The 23,519-nt window shown below is 33.9% G+C and overlaps 1 pseudogene; it reads right to left on the bottom strand.

The window, feature by feature from the left end:
* Positions 1-10,425: 10,425 nt before the first annotated feature.
* On the bottom strand, positions 10,426-11,380 carry LOC149567111 (putative calcium-binding protein CML44 pseudogene; annotated as a pseudogene).
* Between the last annotated feature and the right edge of the window lie 12,139 nt (positions 11,381-23,519).

The raw sequence follows: 23,519 nt of genomic DNA, 5'->3' as shown, positions 1-23,519 counted from the left end.
TCCTCATGCAAGTTCTTGGGAATTGTGTCATCTGTCCTGTGAGAAAATCTGCCAAATAGAAATCTAGTCAACTTATCCACCTTAGCTGGGTCGGACAACATGTCATTCATTATACGGTGGTGCTCAACAAATAGTTCAGACATGTCATGGCTTATTTTCATAAGTTTATCTCGAATGTCTAAATAACCATCCTTTCTACTATTTTGACTCTGTATATCAATTGTCCAAGATCGTGTCCTCTGAGACTCTGTACTATACCTGTCCATTCTGGATGAAGTAGAGTGTAACCCCAATAGGATATAACTTCTTCAAACACCAAGAACTAACATGCAAATGATTAGAAGTAGCATGCAACCATAGATTTTGACATGCAACTAATTAGAAGCAACATGAAACCACAAAATTCACCAATAACTAACATGAAAATGATTAGAAGTAGCATACAACTATAAATTTTGACATGCAGCTGATTAGAAGCAACATGCAATCATAAATTATGACATGCAAGATCTGGGTAGTTGTCAAAACTGACATGCAAGATCTGGGTAGTTGTCAAAAATGACATGCAAACTTCTACAACCACCAAATTCACTAAGAACTAACATGAAAATGATTAGAATTAGCATGCAACCATAAATTTTGACATGCAACTGATTAGAAGCAACATGCAATCATAAATTATGACATGCAAGATCTGGGTAGTTGTCAAAACTGACATGCAAGATCTTGGTAGTTGTCAAAACTGACATGCAAGCTTCTACAAACCCTCAGGCTGGCAAGATCATGGCTCTGATACCACTGAAATGTCCCTTTTCTGATTTTATATGATATTTCCAACCTCTAATCAGATCTTTAAGATCAAACAACTAATATCACAAAGATCCACCAAATTTCTCAAGAAACCCCAAATCGGGTATGCTGAAAATAGTGCCAAAAGCTTCACAACTTCACAAATTATTAATAAATTTGAAAATGGACATTTTCAGATCCGTATAGCCTTTACACAATAGTTCACAAATGTAGGACAAAAACTATTCTCATCGGGCTCCTGAAATTAACACAAAAATGCTCAGAAACACCACGAAAACACTAATAATCTATCTCAAAAGTTTAATCACGTCCCAATACATATATTCAGCTCTATTTTAACACCATAAAGTCTGAAATACAGAAGCAACCCAAACTAATATGAAATACTCAACTATAAACACCAAACTCATACAAAAAACACACTCGAAAACCCACAAATCTGCACTGTTCAGCACAAAGGAAAACTCTGTATGAGCATGCACATGGAATGGATTCAAACTCCCGTACTTAGCCTTCTTGGAAACCTGCAAACTCCCGTTCTTGGGTCTCCCTAGAAACCTGCAAACTCCCGTTCTTTGGTCTCCTTCTCCACAGGTTTGGCAACCTCTGAAGAATAACAAAGAATGAGCAAAAATCAAGTTCTGGAATCAGCCCAAAATGCCTCCAAACCCCTTAAAAGAGGGCATAACCATAACTCACGTCCAAGAGAGGTTAATGAAACATATTTTAATAATAATTTTCATTTATTAGTCCAATGGTTTCCAAAGATTAACCCCCTTTTTCCGAAACTTCACTTTCTTAGGCCTGCCTGCCTTAGCAAAGATTATTATTTTTTTAATTATTTGAAAAGGGGACATGACAAATCCATCAAGGCGTTTGGAGGGAAGAGTCTTGAGAACATCCTAATGTACTATGGGAAGTTGGATGCAAAAGTGGTCCTAGAATAGATTGAGAGCATTGAGAATCATTTTGAGTGTGAAGGCTCATAATAAAGACTCAAAGGGTAAGGGTGGAAAAATCTAAATCGAAAGGATAGGCACTGATTTGGTGGAAGTTTGTGCAAGGGGAAAGAGAAAGTAAAGGGAAGAAACCAATAACCAACTCAAAGGCTAATGTAGAAAAGATAATGGAGACCTATCTACTAGAGGACTATGAGATCCAACTTCATAAGAAAAGGCATAATCTTAAACAAAATGATCTAGACGTGGCTTGTTACATTAAGGAGTTCCAAAAGCTAGCTTTGAGGTCAAGGGTACAAGAGGCAGAAAACATTAGGGTAGTAAGGTATTTGAATGACCTTAAGTGGTCTATACAAGATGAACTAAGTTTTTTTAGTCTCACTACTTCGTACAGGTGTTTCCAAATGGCTCTAAATGTGGAAGACAAGTTGAGAAAGAAGAATGATAGCTCTAAAGGTAGAGGTAGAGGTAAAGATTTTAGAGGCAACTTAAGGGGAGGTTCTAGTGGAAGAACCAATGATCAGAAAAGATATGGAGAATCCAAATGGAATAAGCAGACCAACGTGACCAGTCAAAGGGGAGGTTAGAATAGAGAAGAGGTTCAAATAACGGAGGTAGAGGAAGATATGGGAACAACAATAGGGAATGGTATTTCAAAAATATGAAGTGTTATTAATGTGGGAAATTAGGACATCCTGCCTATAGATGCCCAGAGAAGGTATCAACATCATATGGAGAGAAGAAAATTGCTTATGTGTAAGAAGGTGATAGATAAAAGACAAGAGAGGTAGACCTTGAACTAGAGAAGTGAGAGAACTTGATGTTAAGTAGAGTCCTAGTTAAAGAACCAGTGGAGGAAGAAGCTAATAAAAGGAGGGCACTTTTTAGGACTACATGTAAAATACTTGGAAAGGTGTACAAGGTAATCATAGATTCTAGTCTATTGATAATGTGATATCAGAAGAGATAGTACAAAAACTTGGGTTAACAAAGATTCCCCATGTGTGTCCTTACAAGGTGACATGGTTGAACAAAGGGCAGAACATCTTGGTGAATGAACAAGTGTGGGTGGACATCACCATTGGAAAGTACCAAGAAAAGATCTTATGTGATGTACTTCCAATGGATGCTTTCCATCTGCTACTAGGAAGGCCTTTGTAGTATGATAGGGAGGTAGTACACCATAATAAGGAAAACAAATATTCCTTCAAGAAAGATGGAGTCACTTATATAATACAGTCCTTGTTAGAGGAAGACAAAGTAGAGAAGGCTACTGCTAGTACCATGTTGATGAGTGAGAAAGAGTTTCTCAAAGACTTAAAGGAAGGCAGAGGAGTGGGGTATGCCATCATGGTGAATCCAAAGGAGGAGAAGTCATTAGCACAAGCATCTATACCTGCAAAAGTGGAAGAACTGCTAGATTAGTTCATGGATATTATATGTGATGGAGCACCACCAACATTACCTCCAAATAGAGTCATAAGTCATAAAATTGACTTCATACTAGGTGCATCTTTGCCAAATAAGGCTGCATACAAGATGACACAAGAGAAGAATAAGGAGATAGCAAGGCAAGTCCAAGAATTGCTTGATCAAGGGTTGATTAGGAAGAGTGTCATTCCATGTGCAATCCTAGTTGTCCTAGCCCCTAAAAAGGGAGGTAAGTGGAGAATGTGTACAGACTCTAGGAAAATCAATAGAATAACAATTAGATACCAATTTCCTATTCCTAGGATAGAGGATCTAATGGACTGTCTTGGTGGAGCCAGATACTTTTCTATAATTGATCTTAAGAGTGGCTATTATCAAATAAGGATGAAGGAGGTTGATGAGTGGAAGTTTTCATTTAAAACTACTAAGGGTCTCTATGAGTGGTTGGTAATTCCATTTGGTCTTACCAATGCACCAAGTACTTTCACGAGAGTTATGAATGAACTCTTAAAGGATTACATAGGAGTGTTTGTAGTTGTGTACCTAGATGACATCCTCATCTTTAGTAAGACAAATGAAGAGCACATGACACACTTGGAAATGGCATTGAAAAACTTAAAGAGGAGAAGTTGACAATGAACCTTGAGAAGAGTGAATTCATGAAAGAAGAGCTAGTGTACTTGAGCTTTGTAGTTTCCCAAGGAAGTCTAAAAATGGATAATAGTAAAGTAGAGGCAATCTTGAGTTGGCATACTCCTAGATCTGCTACTGAGGTCAAAATTTTTCATAGCCTAGCATAATTTTATAGGAATTTTGTGAGGATGTTTAGTGAAATTTGTGCACCAGTGAATGACACCATCAAGGGAGGCATGAAGACAAAATTCACATGGACCAAAGTTCTAGATGAGATTTTTGAAAGGTTGAAGGAGGTGGAAACCCAACTAGTATTGTTCTTGCCAAGTTTTGAGAAAGCATTTTTGGTATAGTGTGATGCTAGTATCATATTAGTTGGGGCAGTATTAAGCTAAGAGGGCATACTTGTGACATTCTTTAGTGAGAGACTTAATAAAGCCAAAGCAAGGTATTCATCATATGACTTGAAGCTATATTCCTTAGTCCAAGCCTTTAAGAAGTGGAGGAGTTACTTTTGCCTAATAAGTTTGTTTTCTTTATTGAAAACCAAGCATTAAGTTTTATCAATTCACAAGAGAAGCTTAGCTTGAGACACATAAAATGGATGAAATTCTTGCAATCCTACACTTTTACTATCAAACACAAGAAGGGCACAAACAATAAGGTGGCAGATGCTTTGAGTAGAAGATTACCAAATTTTCAAGAGGTCAAGTTACAAAGTGTTGGGCTTGAAGGATTCAATGATCTGTATGGTGAAGACACTAATTTCTCAGAGGCATACAAGGTATGTACTAATTTTGAAAATCATTTTCATAGTCATTTTTTCTAAATATACATTGCAGAATAGTATGTTGTTTAAGGGTCAACAATTGTGCATGCCAAGGGGATTTATGAGGGAGAATCTCATTCATGAAAATCACAATGGAAGCATGAGTGGGCATTTTGGCCTTAACAAGACCCTAGACCTAGTGTAAAGGTTTTACTATTGGCCCAAGATGCAAATAGATGTGAGGAGATATGTAGAACAATGTGGCATATGTCAAAAAGAAAAGGGTACCTCATCTAATGCAGGACTTTATCAACCACTATCCATTCCTAATAGGCCTTGGGAGTGCATAAGCATGGATTTCATAATAGCCTTACCCAAGACAAAGTTAGGATTAGATAATGTGTTTGTGGTAGTTGATAGATTTAGAAAGATGAGCCATTTCATCCCATGCAAAGCAATAAATGATGCTAGCAATATAGCTAATCTATTCTTCAAAGAGGTGGTCAGATTTCAGGGGCTACCAATGAGCATTTTCATTGACAGAGATGCCAAGTTTATGGGGTATTTTTGGAAGACCCTATGGAAGAGATTGGGTACAAACTTGGATCATGGTTCTACCTACCATCCCCAAACTGATGGATAGACAAAGGTTATTAATAGGGTCCTAGGAAACCTCTTAAGGTGTCTTACTAAATAATATGGGCAGAGTTGGGAGCAAGTCATCCCCCACGTAGAGTGTGCCTACAATGATAGCAAGAATAGAACAACTAAATTGAGTCCCTTTCAAATAGTATATGGGTCACATCCAAGGAGCATAATGGAGTTGAGATAACTACCAACATATGATACCATCAGTGGACATGTAGATGATTTTGTGTAGTCCATGGAGGAGATACATGATTAGGTGAATAAGACCTTGATGGAGGCAAATCAAAGGTTGAAGGAAAAGAAGGATGAACGGATAAGATAACTATAATTATAAGTAGGAGATTTGGTAATGGTCTATTTAAACAAATCTAAGCTATAGAAGGGCATCCCAAGCAAGTTGCAAATGAAGAAAATTGGGCCATGCAAGGTGCTAGATAAGTATGGGTCCAATGCTTACAAAGTTGACCTACCAAAAGACATGTCCATCTCTCCCATTTTCAATGTCAAAGACTTGACACCTTATTGCAAGGGTCCAGATATTGAAGAAGTGAAGTATCAGGTAGAGCTAAATAAAGACGTATAAAACCTACAGGTATTTGAAAGGAAGCAACCACAAGTGGAGAAGATATTGGACTCTAGGGTGAAGAAGAGTACAAGAAACAAGGTTTACAAAGAACATCTGGTCAAATGGAAGGATACCACTAAATCTAAGGCAACTTGGATTGCTAAGAGTGACTTCAAGAAGCATGGCATCAACAAGGAGTTCCTCTCACCATAGGTACCTTAGTCTTCTTCTTGTAGGGGGAGTATGGTGCAGGAGCATCATGGGAAGGGAAAATCCCTAATGCAATTTTGGCTTGTAAATGGTCTAGCCAACTATTTTGTGAAAAAGGACTAAGGATGAAGTCCCATGGTATGTTTATAAAGTGCGGTTAAGTAGAATTTAAGTTTGAGTCATGTTTTTGACAATTAGGTCCCGATAAGCCTATAAATGAAAAATATGGAAAAATGCCTTAAATGGGGAAAGAAGTTTTTAGGAAAGGTTCTTAGATGTTTTAGAATAATTTTATAATTGTTGAAACCAAATTGGACAAGTTTTAAGGGCTAAACTGTAAAATTGTCAAAAGTTGTCAAAGTTGCTCATTGACAACTTTGCATTTTTGCAAAGTTGCAATGACAACTTTTGCACTTTGGTGGAAAGGGCATAATATGAACCTAGAAATTGACCTAAGGTTCAAGGTAGTTAGGGAAGTCTATTCAAATAGAAATTAACTTTTTAGAAAGGGTTGGTTATGCCATTATACGAACAATTTATGTAAGGAGGAGTAATTGCTAACAGAAAACATAGTTTTTGGAGGATTGCTTCAAGAAAATGATTAATTTTCTTATTGTTTTGGATGGATTATATGCTTATGATCATGTGATAATTCTATACAATCTTGTTTTGATCATTAGCATTCATTTTATTAGGTTTTCAAAATTATTTAGTTTCATTCTTTCTGCTGGTTGGTTTTGAGCAGACAACACTCAAATGACTAAAACTTGAGTTCCCATGGTTGAAAATCTATGACCTTTGGGAATCAAGTAATGGCCTATGTACATTATGTAAATATTAATTTTGGTGGTTGTGGGAGTTAGTTTTCTATTATTTCAAGCGAGCCCTAGGCAAGCTAGTGAAAGCTTGGCAAGGTGCAATGATGCTTGCAAGTGAGTTCTAATATGAACAGTGGATTGGAATGTGCCAATATTGATTGGGAAATGGTAGAGTAGATTGTTAGGTATCTAAAAACTAGAGGAGGATGTATTATTCATAGTTTAGACCATTTTATAAGTGAGATTGTTGTTATTGCCCTTAAAACCCTCAAAATAGGGGTTTTCTAGAAACATATTGTATCAATACCATGAAGGCCTAAGACCTAGAAAATCTTTGAGCCTAGGTTAATCGAAAACAAAGTCTAGAATGTATTAATAGGCCTTGTTCAAAGTTTTTAAAAGTTATTAAAGATTCCTTGTTTCTGGGAAGGCTAATAGGGGCTCTTAGGGCTACAACGACAAACAAAGCAATAATGGGTTGTGGGTGTGTGAAACCTAGCAAGATGGTGCAAAATGACATGAAATGTGTTAAGAACTTCAAGAGGAAGGTTAAAATTTGATTTTGACCTAGTGGTAGCATTTGGTGGAGTTTAGCTCTAAAAAGAAGAAGCTCCCCATCAAAAATACCCTTAGAGTTGAAAATAAATTATAGTAACTCTAATATTTCAGCTTCCTTTTAAGCACTAATAGTTAGAAAAATAAAGAAGAAGTATAAAGATAAATTACCTTTTAAATGCTTAAAGAATAGAAAAGCATGACATTTTTTTACTAAATGTCCTTACATAGATCAAAATGATGAAGAAGAAAAATATGAAAAGTTTTCAAAAAGAGAACCATGAAATCTAAATAAAAGAATCAATAACTTCGAAAGAAGAGAAAGAAGACTCTAAGGAAGAATCTAATGAGTCTTGTGAAGGAGGTGAAACCCTATTCATGACTCAAATTAAAAATAATCAGACAATAATTAATAGAATAGAAATAATGTCTAATTCTAATGGTGAAGAAGTTAATCTTGAAAAGAAACTCCTTTGTCCTCTTCAAAACATTAAAAGATTAAAGAAACTAATAGTAAATCATGAAATAACAAATCAGATTCTACAAGTTGAGTTAAAAACTACAAACCAAAAATTATTGAAACTATTTTTTTTATTGAACAATAGTAGAGAATTAATTTTTTAAAGCATATAGTCGATACTTATGCAAAATTTTTTAGAAAAATATGAAAGTACATTGCATTTAAATGGCATACAATTGAACAATCAAAAAAAGTATAAAGATATGAATGGTGTTGGTTTTGAAAAAGGAGAATCTTCAAAACAAAATTCAAAATTTGATAATAAAAATTAGACTATAGGATACAATAAAATCTCTTTTCACTATGTTTTCTTCTATGGTTACTGCTTTGATTGTGACTCTTTTGGACACAAAATCAATACCCATAGATTTTTAACTCAAGGAACATCTACAACTGGTCATAAAATGTCTTATGGCTTTCAAAGAGTTATTAGGTGCCACAAATGTCAACATTATGGGAACTTTTCAAATCAATGCAAATTAAATCAAGACACTTCAAGTGTGGAAACCTAAGTTTGTTCCAAGTATTGAAAAGTCTCCCTTAGAGTAGACTTCTTTGTTTTCAAATATGACTACCACTTGGGTGTTGGACATTGGTTGTTCACAACTTATGACATGTAGTAATAACAAGTTTCAATCTTTAGAAGATTTTGAAGGAGGTTTTGTAAGGTTTGGAGATAATTCAGGTGCCTTTATCAAAGGGTTTAGTTATGTTTAGTTAAACAAGAGCTCTAAGTGAGCTTGAGTCCTTACCTTAGTGAGTCATAAGCCAAAAGAAATATCCACAACCTAAATAGGTAATAGTGTTTGCATCTTGACGTGTGTAAAAACACACAAATAATTATGTGAAATATATTAATTTTCTAAAATTACAACTTTGATAAATAATTAATTAAAATCAAGAATAATTATTATAAATATCTAAAATACCTTTAAAATGATATCAAATATAAGTTGATATATTTATATTAAAAATATATTATTTTGTTTCATAAATTCTTTTTAATAGATTTGAAGAATTACTTTTACTTGTATAAGAAATATTTTATTTATCTTAGTTTTTGAAAAATTGTCTAATATTTATTTATTTATTAATACATTTATGTTATTAAAGTCTACCTTTTATTGTATTATGTTTTGATAACTTGTATTAAACCCACCTAAAATTTGAAAATTTAAAAAATTCAAAATCAAAATGACCAATTGAAAAATAATAATAATATAATTTCAAATTATTTATTAGTTTGTTGAACTATACATGTACTGAAGCCCATAAGATAATATATAGAAAAAAGGCTCATTTGAAACAAAACATTGAAATAATAAATAAAAGAGACTTGGTATATTGCAATCTAAATGTTCTAAAAATTATTTATAAAATACATAAACAAACTATCAAAACCCTAAGGTTTTACATTTAGTGCTCTAGAAAGAATTATCCACTATGGATGTATATTTATTTTTTATTATGTCTTCTTTTTTTTGTTTTGCTCCCACAAAACGAAACCCTCCTATTTGAATAGAAAGAGGTGTACAAAATTATTAAGATTTTAATGGTTAAAATGAGTTAAACAAATTAAATGCCTTCACGAAACTCTAGGAAAAAGAACAAAATTTGTATTTCTATGCTAGTTGTATGTGGAAACACAATGTAGCACAGGGGAAAATAACATAATCGAGACCTGACAAAAAAAGCTTTAATGCATTTCTATGCTAGTTGTATCACTTGGTGCACTATCCTTGCTTTGTTCTGTCCAACTTTTAATTTCATCTTTATCTCCTCGTAATAAATGTCGCTTTATCTCATCCAACCTGTCCTTTCACAATTTCTTTTATTTTTTTATTTTGAAAAAAAATGCAAAAACCCCACCAAAATCCAATTTGACCAATTGAAAATTAAAATTTTTTATTTAATTTTTTTTAAATCTAACTTTGCCAAACTTTGGAATATGATATAGAGTAGATAGAAAAATAAATTGATAAGGGTTCACTAAACATTAGTTCCCTTTCTTATAAAGGCAGGAACTAATAAAGACACTCATATTCATGATGTCTATTATGCTAAAGGTTTTACACATAAGTTTTAAGCGTCAACCAAATTTGTGACAATGGATACTCTGTCTCTTTTGACTCTAAAGGGTGTGCCATAAAAAGTAAAGGAGGAAAGCTAGTTGCCTTAGGTTTAAGAACTAGTGTTAATCTATATAATAACTTGATTCTATAGTTCAAAAAAAACTACACTTGCTCTATGTTTTATGAGCCAAGTTGAAGAAAATTGGCTTTGGCATAAATATTTAGGACATTTGTCACATCTTTTGACTAGAACTTTCTAGATTATGCTTGTAAATCAGGTGTATGACGTTAACCCTCATTTCAATGTTTATTTTTTTTTTTCTTTTCTAAATTATAATTTCTTCTTTACTTTTGTATAGCCAACAACCAATACGGACAATGATAATTAATTTTCTTCAGATTTTGAAAAAATATTAGCTATAGAACATAGAAATATGTAACAAAAATTCTCAAATTTCATTGATGGAATTAAATAACAGTTTGCATTAAACAGATACATTAATAACAAACAAATAAGAATTAACTTGGCTGGAAATTAAGTTTGCATCAAGCTAATTTTGTGTTCTTAGCTACAACCTCTAAAATACAAACAGTTTGTTTGTCATCAGAGGTATAAATAATAGTAGAATTTAATCTGTGTACACCAATACATGAGTAACAACTCATATTATACTCTTGTAATACGGTATGTAGTACAACATGAACATACACAAAATCTGAAATCCCCTGATTCTCCTTATTCAAGGATTGATGACCATCATTTTCTTAAACTCAGAGAAGTCAATGAAGCCATCCAAATTCTGGTCATATCTGCATATCATTTTCTGGCAATCCTCCAAATAATGCCCAGCTTTCTCTAACAATCCCAAATTACACAAAACTTGTTGAAGTTCGGAAGAAGAAATATAACCGTCTTCATTCAAATCGTAGGCTTTGAATGCCTCCATTAAAGATGATTCCTGCAATTCTTCATTTCTAGTACTTCTGCTCTCGTCCAGATCAAGAGATTGGTAAAGCCCAACAAATTCATCAAATGTTAAGCTATCATCATCATCTTTGCTCTGCGAAACACCCATCACCAAACACTTCAATTCGTCCTCTGTTAGTTGTATTCCAAGCTTATTGAGAAAGCAATTGATTTCATGCAAAGTGAGGATTCCATCGCCATTTTCATACATAGAATCAAACATTCTCCGAATTTCATTGGGAACAGATGAAAGTGCCATGCTGTGATTTTTGTAAAGGTTATAACTTGAATTTTGTAAACTCGCTGATATTGTATTGACCGTGGATTCAACGTGTATATATAAACACATACAGAAATAACAGTATTGAATGTCCAGAATAATCCAGAGCAACCATCTAGAGGCTTCCAGATCGTCAATCTTATCCGGATTGAGAAACTCGCTAATTTCACATTTATAAGAAATTTCGAGGCAATTGCCAGAAAAACATGGACAAATTACAAAAGTCAAGCGACGATGAGCAGGATCCACGTGGGATGTCACGGCTCAAGTTTCTACAAATATTTTTTACTTTATTTATTCTATAAGAAATATTCAGGTGGTTCCTTTGGGACGCCCTTAAGTTTAATGTAGGGTTAGACTAGTTTTCAAAAATTGTCATATATATATATATATTGCCAAATGTTAAATATCTAATTGTTTATGATTTGTATAGAGAAAATGAGCTAGTTGTCATCCTGTTACTTTCCCATCTAATTATCACCCAAAAAATCTCCCGCGCGCAAATATGCTAAAACAAATCACCACAAACACTAATAGTTATTTGTTTTTGTTCATTTTTTATTTTTCTTGATTTGTGATTGGTCCATTCGTTCAAAAAGTACTATAACAACTATTCAGAGGTCTTAGTGGTGGGTATTGGGGGAACGTTTTATAATAGCACTTTTAGACCACCTTGCACTCTACATGATCTACAAAGAGCTCCATAAATACGGGAAAGCCAAAAGGTTAGCTTTAAGCTCTTTTCTCACATATGGAGGTTCACTGAAATAATTGACAAATTTCGACATATGGATTAGGAACTGTAGGTGCACAAAGTTAGCTTGGGAAGCTACTAGGTTGTTTCCCCTATTTTGTGGTGGAGATTTTTAAATATTTTTTTTTAGTATTTTAGTCTTTTGTGTTTTTTGTTAGGAGCTTAGTGTTAATTTAAGAGACAAATGGAGAACAGAAAAATAAAGACAAGAGACAGGGTATATCATGGTTCACCACAACTTGTGGCTACGTCCACACTAAGAGCATAGCAAATATATTATTCATTCATTGCAGCTTACATACATAGGGCTTTGCCCTTATATTTATACATTAGTCTTCAATAGAAGAGGAAGAGACAAATAAGAAAAATGTGAAATGAATAGACATGACAGTTGGACTTCACATCCAACAATCTCCCACTTGAAGTTCAACTCATGCTGCAACCTCATATCTGAATATCCTTCCACTTAAACTCTGTCATCCCTTACCAAATTCCAGGGTAAGAACTTGCCAATAGATAATTATCACAATTGGAATACCAACCATAACTAGTTGCTAATCACATCCAACCAAATATAAAAATCAATAGATTTATGCTGAAATATACAACTCGTACAACAATGAGAAATGCTAAAAAAAACGACTCAATCTACCAATCAACATATTAAACGTGTGGCACTAACTTGAGTTAATTTGCACATTGAAACCAACCTGCTGCAAAATATCATGACCTCTTCCAAGTCCTTTCTTGGGAGGAACACCCATGCAAACCATAACTCATCCTTCTACCAAGACTACCAAGTGCTTAGCTGTGTCAAACATGATCTCCTTTACCTCCCAATATGAGAGCATTTACAACACCCAACCACTATGGATGAAAGCTTAGTGTAAACAAGAAGATCAAACTCAAAACATTCCAAAACTAGGAACAATATCAACCATCTCCTAAATACCAAGGAGACAAATTTGTAGAGCAGACCAAGAGTGGGGAGTGAGAATGCTCCTCTAGGATACACTAGCAAGGCACAATGACTCTTCTCCAAGAACAATCTCCACTAGGTCTATAATGAACTCACATCCATCCACATGTGTAGGCTCCTTGGACTTCATGGTGAAACTTCCAAAGAGAAAATGTCTCAACAAATGTTCTCTAAACCAAGACTCTAGCCTCACCCAAGCCTCTTAGTTTTCAAGAGCACCTCCATAGTCAACCTATTGGGATATGAAGCCCAACAGTCACACTATCTATTCATCTTCTCATGGATCTTCGATTGAAGGCTTATGCTAATGTATAAATATACATATGTTGTCTTGTACTATATTGTATTAGATGTTTCCATAAATGAAGATTTCCTTGCTTGATTGTGGATGTAGGCAAGTTTTTCTAAACCACAATAAATATTGTGTCTTGTGTATTCATCTTCTTTTTTTCTATGTGATTCAATTTCTTTTCTCATTTCTATATTTATAATTGGTATCAGAGCCTTGTGAGGTTGAGCAAAGATGGAGGAACAAGATGATGTTGATTTTATCATTCAAGAATTTCTTGAAAATTTAGATTCCACTAAAGAGGAGGGTTTTGAAGAAGTGAGGATGAAGTTAAGGCTGAAGAGGAGGATGTTGAGGAAAGTGAGGATGAGCTTGATGAAGCTAGTGCTTACATGACCAAGGAGAAGTATCAAGAAGAAAGATTTATAAGGTTGAAGGAAGAAAGTTTCATATTGATAGACGAGTTTCGTATGCACTATAAGTTGGAGGTTTTGTGCCGCATAGTGAATATTGAGAAAGATAACTTTGAAAAAGAGTGGGAGATTTTTGAAGAAATTTTGTTTCAGGAAGAAGACTATAGTGGGAAAAGCAATTTAGAGGACATTTATCTTGCAAAAATGTATGACCTGTTGAGAGAGAAGTTTCCTCTTAGTGAAAAGAAATCACAAGAAGATTTTAGGTGCTTAGCAACTAAAGATCTAAGGAGCGCATAAATTATAGAGCTCAAAAAGGCTGGTGAGAGCCAGGAGCTCAAGGTTGCATATGATCTAGAAGCCTTTGACATGTTAGAGAATAAAGAATTTGATGATTTATTGTTGTAGTTTGTAGAAATAGAAGAAGAATGGATTACATTGATTGCAAATTCCTCTCCAACACATCAAACCCGAAATTGGGATATGATCCCACACCAATCCGATACATACATCCTTTATCCGCTTAGTCATTAAAAGACATTGACAGAGATGCCACACAAGATATTTAGCAACATAATGAAATTATGCACGACACCCCATAGGAAATTCCAAGGGTGATATGTTTGGTGAAAGTGGCAGTTTATTTGGCAAAAATGAAGGTCTGTTTGATGAGGTAATTCAAATCTCTGCACAATCGAAGGACGTGGCTCATAGATGGAGACTCTCTGTATATCGTGGCAAGGAGTTGTGAAAAGGGGCTTATAGAGCCTGTGGAAAATGAGTGTCCTCATTCTCTCATGGACACACACGCTATGCTCTCCCTCCAGAACAATCAACATGCTCAAATTCAACATATATGCCCATCCTCACCACAAAATCTATAGCAAGTGTTTGCAGATATTAGCAAAGGAATGGTTAACAATAATAGTTTTGGATTATTTGGACCTCCAAACCGTGTCCCTTTACATTCTCCATCATTGATACAAAATACAATTTAATGGACAACTTTATCATGGGGAAAATTCCAAGATTGAGGATAGCCACAGGAGGTCAACAAACATGACATAAATGTTGGAATATTAATTATTATTGGTCATTTCTCCCTGGAGCCAAACGCCCCCCTACCACTTGACGACCAACAAAACAAATAGAAACATAAATGCAGTGGGTGAATTTTCAAATTTAGAAATGAGGGGGAAAATATTTTGCAAATATAACAAAAGGAATGTTCTATTCATTCGAGCAGTAGACAGAGATAGTGAGAAGAGGAGCTCAGAAGTTGCAGAGAGTAGAGAAAGTGATCAGCAGATCCAGTTTGTTGCAGGGACAGAGAAAGTTCATTTCGTGCCTGTAGTTGCATGTGTTTCTCCTCTGATCATTCTGCAAGTTCATAGTTCATAGTGTATTGTTTCATTCGTCCTGTTGAAGCAGTGATTGCTCCAAGCGTTATTGTATGCAGCCATTAGAGCTGCAAATTTGAAGTTTTATCAGTTTAAAGTTTAGGGTTATTTTAGGGTTTTTCTGGTTGAAGTTGAATGCTCCCAGATCTTGTATTAGTTTGAATCAAAGTTAAATAGAAAGCAAGCAGACATACTTGAATCTATTGCTCTTTCCTTGTTCATTGCATTTGTGAAGTTTATTGTTGAATATTTCAAGCTTTGGGTCTCTAGTTTTAATGGTGAACATATTCACGTCATAAGCCTGCAATCGGTATTGGGTTTGGTAGAAGTCATTCTCTGCAGTGGCTACCGAGTTCCACTCTCCTGTGCCTACCGAGTTGCTCTTCAATCAAGCTCACTTGGTATCCAGTGTCTACCGAGTTTCTTCATTTACTGAGCTCACTCGGTATCCTTTGGTTACCGAGTTGTTTATCCTTCATTTACTGAGCTCACTCAGTAAACTCTCCTGCCACCTATTTTCTTTGGTTACCGAGCAAATTTTGTCACTCGGTGATAGTTGTTACCGAGCAGATTTTTAGGTTTATTATTGTGAGTTTTTGAAGTTGTATTAATATTTCAGAATCTAGTTTGAATCCTTGCAACATAAGTGTGAGGTTCATGTAATGAATTCCTTATACCATGACCTAACACTTTTGTAATATAAATTTTTAAACTAAAATTGTTGGCTCTCTAGGGGCCAATTACTAAGAGTGATGCCTAGATTGGTGTATTTGGTGATACTTGGATTGTGGTGTATTTGTTAAATTCACAATGATGATATGTGTCTTCTTTCCTCACCAAGATCTGACAAAGTAATGCTAAATCTATTTTGGTTACTATTTTGAAGAACCATCTACATCTAAGACAACCTCCTCTCTGACATCATTCAAAAAAATAGCTAGTATGAAGAGCGTTGAGGTTAATTAAGAAGGTATGGTTGAAGATAGCCTATACTAGCCACCTTCAAATAATTATATGATTGCATTATTGCAATTTCTATATATAATACGAATCATATAATATATAGTTTTCCTCTCCAAGATATTTAATAGAAAACTCTAATATAATTAAATTGACATTTAGATAATTGATGAGAATTCTATAAATAAATTAGTCATCTACTAATACAAAATTTGTAAAATATATGTTTAAGAAACATATTACATATTTATTTTATTTTAACTTATAAGAACATCATTGTTGTTTTGCATAGTTTGTCATGTATAATAGAAACAACATATATGTTAACATTTTTTAATGTAATTTGCTTTCTTTCCATGCACAATGCTTACATAATAATTATCAAATTTATAATGAATGAGTTTTAATGTAAGATATCATTCTAATAATTGGATATTCTATGAGAATTGAAATTTTCTATTATTTTCAATTATTCTTACTTTTCTAAATGAAAAAAAATCAATAATCTAGTTTCAACTAATTTTCTCAACCTAAATTACTTGAAATTTGTATATTTCCACGACATTCTCATAGATGCATCCATATGGAAATGGAAAACCAAATATGATCAACTATTGTTGTAATAGTAAGATAACAAAGTATGTTCAGAAAGCAATTATTTTCTTTGAGTAAGTCATGTCTCTAATTCACCTTTTTTGCCAATACTTTATGCAATGTTTTTGAAACAAAGTACCCAATAATTTACATCTATATTATCATAAAAATATCCAAACAAAAAAAAAAACTAAAATAATTTGAAAAACAAAAAAAATAAAAATTAACTTGCTATTTCATGGAATGATATGCTATTTTTCTAAAAAAAAAATCAATGAAAAAATAAGAAAAGTTATTTTGGAAAAAAAAGTGAAGAATCATTTTAATAAAAGAATAAACAATAAAATAAAATATTTAGCTGATAGACTTTTAATTGGAATTGTTTTTGTACTTTTTGACAAGAAAATTTGTCTCACACGGTGAAACTACTTTAAAAACTCTTCTTATCTATTTTTATTCAATAAAATAATTATGACTAATTATTATTATTTTTCAATTTAAAAATTAAAATAAATAATAATATTATATAAAATAATAACATAATGAATAAAATTAATTGTATAAAATCTAACAGTTATATTTTTTTGGTAAAAAAGATATGTATTAAATAAAAGAAGTATTAATTTAAGCAAAAGTAAAATGATAGCATTAAAAAGTTTCTTTTTTTGATAAATAAGAGCAAGTGCCTATTTTATTAATTTCAAAATATTTATAAAACCCCATTCAAGTACAGGCATCAAGGGAAAAAGAAAGGGGTTAAGAAAACCCCTAGTATAGCCCGGGATCAAAGTACTATATACATATAGTTGCCCTAAATGGGACTTAGAAGAGGGCATTCCTTCTTTTACAAATTTCTTTTAGGGGGCATTTTTTTTTACAGATCGTTTACATAAATGCAAGATTACACTTTTGAGGTGTTACAGAAGAAAAGGCAAAAATGTAAGTCTTCAGAGTAGGAGAGTTTGATTAAATAACATTTATGCAGAAGAGACTAGCTAAGACAGATCCACCTACCACAAAACAACACCCCACCAAAATATGCTTCGAAGAAAGGGTTACTGCCAAAAGCAAAACATTGTGAGCTAAAGGGGACAAACCTAGAAAAAACAATTCCATATGAACTTGTAGTTAGATACCCCTGTAGGAGCTTAACAAACAAGAGGTCTCTAATCCCATGCCAGGTCCTATATATATGATCAAAGCTCTTGCTAATTCATTACTTTTCTTAATTGGTACAAGAATTTTTAATGAAATGGGGTTGAATTACCAACCATCTTGGAAGATCCAAAGAATTTCTACTTTAAAAGTAAATTGATAGGAGAACTTGAAAAGTGTAGTTCTAACATTTGTTACTTAGAAATAGAAAAACCTGGATGGAGAGCCTATGCCTATAACATCTCTAGTTTAGCCCAATTTTAACTAGGGCAAACAAGAATAAACTTCAGATTAAGATAGGCAGCTAAGAAAGGAGCATTTATACAATCATACTTTTTTCTTTAAAATAGCCTAGTCATATAAGAGGCCATGAATTATTGATTTGGACATAATCTCTTTAGTATTTATAGCATCCATTAAGTTACTTATAAAATTTATCATTAATCTGATAGTAGCCTAATATAAATAAAGGTTACTCAACATTTTCCAGATAACAACCATTTTCACCAGAAAGTGAAATAGAACAAAGTCTCCCAAGCCTTAGTTAAGACCCAACCTGTGTGAAGAGGCCTCCAAGGTTCAAAAACCAAAGGCATACTTTATATGTTTTCAAGTCATGAAAAATTGATTTAACTAGAAGTTGCTCATAAGGCTTCAAACTTTCTACACAATTAATGAGTGCACCGCATCATTTGAGAACTATCATATTCTTTGACTTAAATATCATAAATGATTAGGTGAAATATGAAATTGCAGAAACTAAACAAAGTGTTAGTTCCAACTCTTATAAAACGTAAGGCCCCAAATGATAAAGACAACTGATCATAGGGTAAAAGCATAAAGTTGGGTTGCAATCCTGCAGAAGTCTGCAGATTGCGATTGTGCTCTTCTAGAAATGGGTACCCATTTTTGGTTCGGGCGCCTGATTCGAAATTTAAAAAATGGCCACCCAATTTTAAAAAAATCAGGTACCCATTTTTTATTTTCAAAAAATGGGTACCCATTTTTGAAAACACAAAACATTTGTATTTTTTACAAATAGGTGCCTATTTTTTACTTCTAAAAAATGGGTATTTGTTTCTAAAAATTCAAAAAAAAAAAATTGAGGGGAATTTTATGTGCCGATTTAACATTTTCAAAATGGGTACCTATTTTTTGAATTTAAATAACGGGTGCCCATTTCTTAGAACATTGGTCGGAATTTTTTCCCCCTACCTGGATTTTGGTTTGGGATAGGCTTGGTGAGACCAAGCCAATGCCTTGACCTCTCAAGATTTGGCTAAGGCATTAAACTCACAAATTCACGCATTGCCATAATTTTTAGAGGGTCTTCCCAATCAATTTTTTTAATGAAACAAAAACCCATTAGAGCTCTCACTGTCCTAATTTCAAAAATATAAATTTTATAGTGCTATGATTTTATTTACTATTTTTGCATTATTTTTCAATGAAATGTGGTACCTAAATGTAAAATAATGAAGTTCACTAAAACTTTAATAACTTTTTTATTTTATAATTTTTCTTAAATTAATTTATATGTCATCAATCTACATACAATTCTTTTGAGGTTAAAAAATAATTGAAAAAAGAGAAATTTTGATCAAATTATGGTGTTCATACACGAGAGGTTTTAAAATTTACCTTTATAGCCAATTAATAATTAATAAAAATAAATTATTCAATAAAAAATTAAGAAAAATATTGTCATCAATCTTAGGTGTATTAGGTAACTCCCTTTAAAAGGATTTACGAAAATTCATATATTTGTGTCAAATTATGGTGTCCGTACACGAGTGTGGTATGGTCCTGAAACAACATTTTGAAAAAGTGTTTTTTAAAGATCCATACCAAAAACAAAATCTATCATATGGGTATACAAATAAATTGCATATTCAAAAAGTAGATTCAAAACTCTAAAAAATATATTGCTAAAGTTTTTTTATATTCAATCACTAAATGCATCAAATTTTGACATTAGTTGACAAGAAATTTCAAAAATAGGAAAAACACTTCCACTTTTTGGCCAAAAGTGAGACCCAACTTCTTGCACTGACCCCATACTAATATAATGAAAAAAGGAAAGAGATCAACGATAACCAATTATTTTTTACTTAATAGATAAAAGATCATGCTAATAAAGTTTGTATTTAATACTTTAGGCTAAAAAGGTGATAGAAAGTTAAAAATTAACCACAAGTTTAAGCCAAAGTACTCAAAACACCCCAAAACCATGTAGAGAAAGAGAAGTTCATTACATCAAAAGGGAAAGAGAAAAATACTAGTCATCCCTAAAGGCTTCTTGTAAATCTTCAATAGTGGCCTGGAGGGATCTCTCTTGCAAAATTTCCTCTTCTTCAAAGTATTTTTCCAACCAGTCTTCTTCCAATGGGTCTAGCAGAGAACATAAATGAAAGAGGAAACATAAATTTCTCTTATAAATGTCACTCTTTGCCCAAAAGACAACTGGGTTCTCAGTAAAGATGATTGGGTAGGCATTGACAGACTCCCCTCTAACCTACAACATATTATAGTTCACTGCCAATGGGATTGTTAGGTCATCCATAATGTTTTGAAGAATTGTATCTAAGTTACCAAGCATAACTTCTTTAAACAATTCCCCACATAGACTAGCAATAAGATCATGATCAACATAAAAGTCGTGGGCTACAACAATAAACATGGAGATTATATCCAAATTGGACTGAAATCTATTAGGACTATTTAAATATTGAGTCCCAAGACATCGTAGGACAACTCTCCAAAGTACCCTATTCTTAACTATAAGTATCTACATAATTCTCTCAATTTTGATGGCCATGTCGAATGCCATAAGGTAGGAAGGGCATGCAAGCTTGATCGGAGTATCCATGACTTCTTATGAAATAAAACTTAGCAGCCCCCCTTAATAAATGTTAGAATCTGATAAGATTAATAACCCAGAAAACTAGTGCAAAGAATAAATATCTAAACTATGAATGGAAATGATACAAAATCAAAATAGCATCATAGAGTTAGTCTCCAAGAGAGTAATACAAATGCTAGAAGCAAAATAGCATTAAGAGGATGCAAAAACAAGAGATACAAATACAAGCCAGGTAGCATGCTTATATAGGCTAGGAAGAGGGAGGAGGTGGCAACACCAACCAATGAGGAGCAACCATTTATCAAACTAAAGATAGAAAAGTATCTTCCCAAGATAGCTAATTGATGCTCACATGTAGGAAGGTGACACCTCACAACCATTCACCTAATAAGACATGCTTTATTAACCTAAGCGAGATTACTAAAAAGTGTAGCAAAATAGGAAAAATAAAAAACTACACTAACACCCCCCCATAAGCGAAGCTTAGGTGGATGTAGAAATGGGTCCCGACAACAAGGCCTGATCAGGTACCCAATACAAGAAAAATAACTAGATGAAGGAAACTAAGCCTCCAATCTAGGAAATGTTCCAAAGAGAGGAACAAAAAAGAGCATGAAGCATCTCCAAAGCATGAAGCTGCAAACACTGTCAGAAGAAACTACTGGAACCCCCACTGAAATAGTGTATGACCAGGTAGAGAAGACAAAGTCTGAAGAGCTGATCAATCGAAGAGGTGACCTCCAAAGGTAGGAATGAATGAGTGTCTATATAGTAGATGAACCATCTCACCGAAATGCATAGGTGCCTAGCCACTGCATCTGCCTAGTACATAGGAACAAAAACTGAATATGTAGATCACTCAACCAAACCAAAGAAGCAATAGAGCCAACAGGTGAACCCCCCCATAATGCTGAATAAGGAGAGGGGTGACAGGAACACTGAAATGCAATGTCAAAAACATCTGCAAGAAGAAGAATCAGGAACACCAATAGTGCAATAGAAGTACAAGCACAGGATAAAGGGCGGTGTAACCGACACACTGCATGGGCTAATGTCGTGGAAGAAAAACTCACTTGACAAAGGTGGATGAGCACAAAATGGCAAAACATCATGACCCCCCATGGCACTTTATAACTGAGTGCGAGTACAAACAAACACAAGGTGTACAAGATCCCAGATATGCAAAAGTAGGCACTTTATCTCAGTGCATTTACAGAAAAAGGAATGCAACAGAATAGAAGCATACAATGCTCAGAAGTCAGAAAGAAGAGTGAGCCAAAAGAACAAAAGAAGAGATTCCAAGACCTGTAGAATCCAAGTAATCTGCTAGAGTGTGAAAGTGCAAAACTTGAAGGAGAAAGAACTTGGAGCAAAATTTGGATAAAAGACCTCTGCAACTGAATAACTCATAGAACCAGCTTTCCAATGATATTTGGCGAGCCCAGAAAAGAGTCTGAATGAGCGAGATATGGCTCCCGGAAGGAAAAATAGAACATCTAGCTTTGACTACCAAAATAGGCAACCAAATTGTAGCAAAAATCAAAAAAAACTATACCATCATCTTCGTCTCAAAACCAGCTTTTCGACGCATTTTTTGGATCGAAAAAATACGTCTGTATGCTCAAGTTACGAAAGAAAAACCGACAGGGCCTCCTCATGAAGAGCATATGCTAAAAGTGAAACTTGGGCACAATAATCAAGGAAAAAAATAGCACCACTGCGATCTACTCGAAAAATCATGCACTTTCAAAAAAAGAATCGCTCGATACGAGGTCGTATGAGAAAGTTATGATCCTCTGAAGTTTCCAAAACGAGAACTGTGCAAAGTCACAACTGAGAATCTGCAATTTCTGAAGACTTCATGCATGAAAATAAAAAAAAAACTCCACTAGTGGATAGAGCACAAAAAAATAGCCAAGTTTATAACAAGAATCATCAAAATTGGAGTCCGTGTGAGCAAGAATGAGACATTTGAAAACTGCGTTCAAATCTGCGACTGCCAATGGAGAGGGGTATGTCTGTAGCTTTGCATGCTCGATTTTGCAAAATATACGGCTTGCATGCAAAATCTAAAAGATACCCAGATGGTTTTTCGGAGCTGCGAACAAAACTCAAAAAATGTTTTTCCTGCTAATGTACAAAAGATGTTGTTGTAGTGTAAATTAGACGCCTTTAACAGTAAAAAACGGCTCCAAAAATCAAAAAATGACCCCAACAACCAGAATATGACATGCAAATGTTGGATCAGCTTCCTAAGTCCATTAATGGCATGCTGGAACCTGCAAAACTGATTGAAAACTCTAAATATGCAAGTTGGTTGTCAGATTTGAGATTGAAACCCCAGAGAAAAACTGTTTTTGTCAAAACTTTTTTGATTCTCAGGATCATCCAAAGATGCAAGAGAAGAGCATACTTCATTTTTCAAAAAACTACAACAAAGTTGATTTGCCCCCCTCGAATCTCTCAAATAAGGAAACTAAAATCTACTCTTGCACATAGAAAAGCTCTGATACCATGTTAGAATCTGATAAGATTAATAACCCAGAAAACTAGTGCAAAGAATAAATATCTAAACTATGAATGCAAATGATACAAAATCAAAATAACATCATAGAGTTAGTCTCCAAAAGAGTAATGCAAATGCTAGAAGCAAAATAGCATTAAGAGGATGGAAAAACAAGAGATACAAATACAAGCCAGGTAGCATGCTTATATAGGCTAGGAAGAGGGAGGAGGTGGTAACACCAACTAATGAGGAGCAACCATTTATTGGACTAAAGATAGAAAAGTATCTTCCAAAGATAGCTAATGGATGCTCACATGTAGGAAGGTGACACCTCACAACCATTCACCTAATAAGACATGCTTTATTAAA

Source organism: Cupressus sempervirens, chromosome 3, assembly GCF_028749045.1.
Source record: "Cupressus sempervirens isolate cs-2001-9-10 chromosome 3, ASM2874904v1, whole genome shotgun sequence".
NCBI lineage: Eukaryota > Viridiplantae > Streptophyta > Pinopsida > Cupressales > Cupressaceae > Cupressus > Cupressus sempervirens.
The sequence above is the reverse complement of the archived record's forward strand: the minus strand, read 5'-3'. Positions and strand labels throughout refer to the sequence as shown.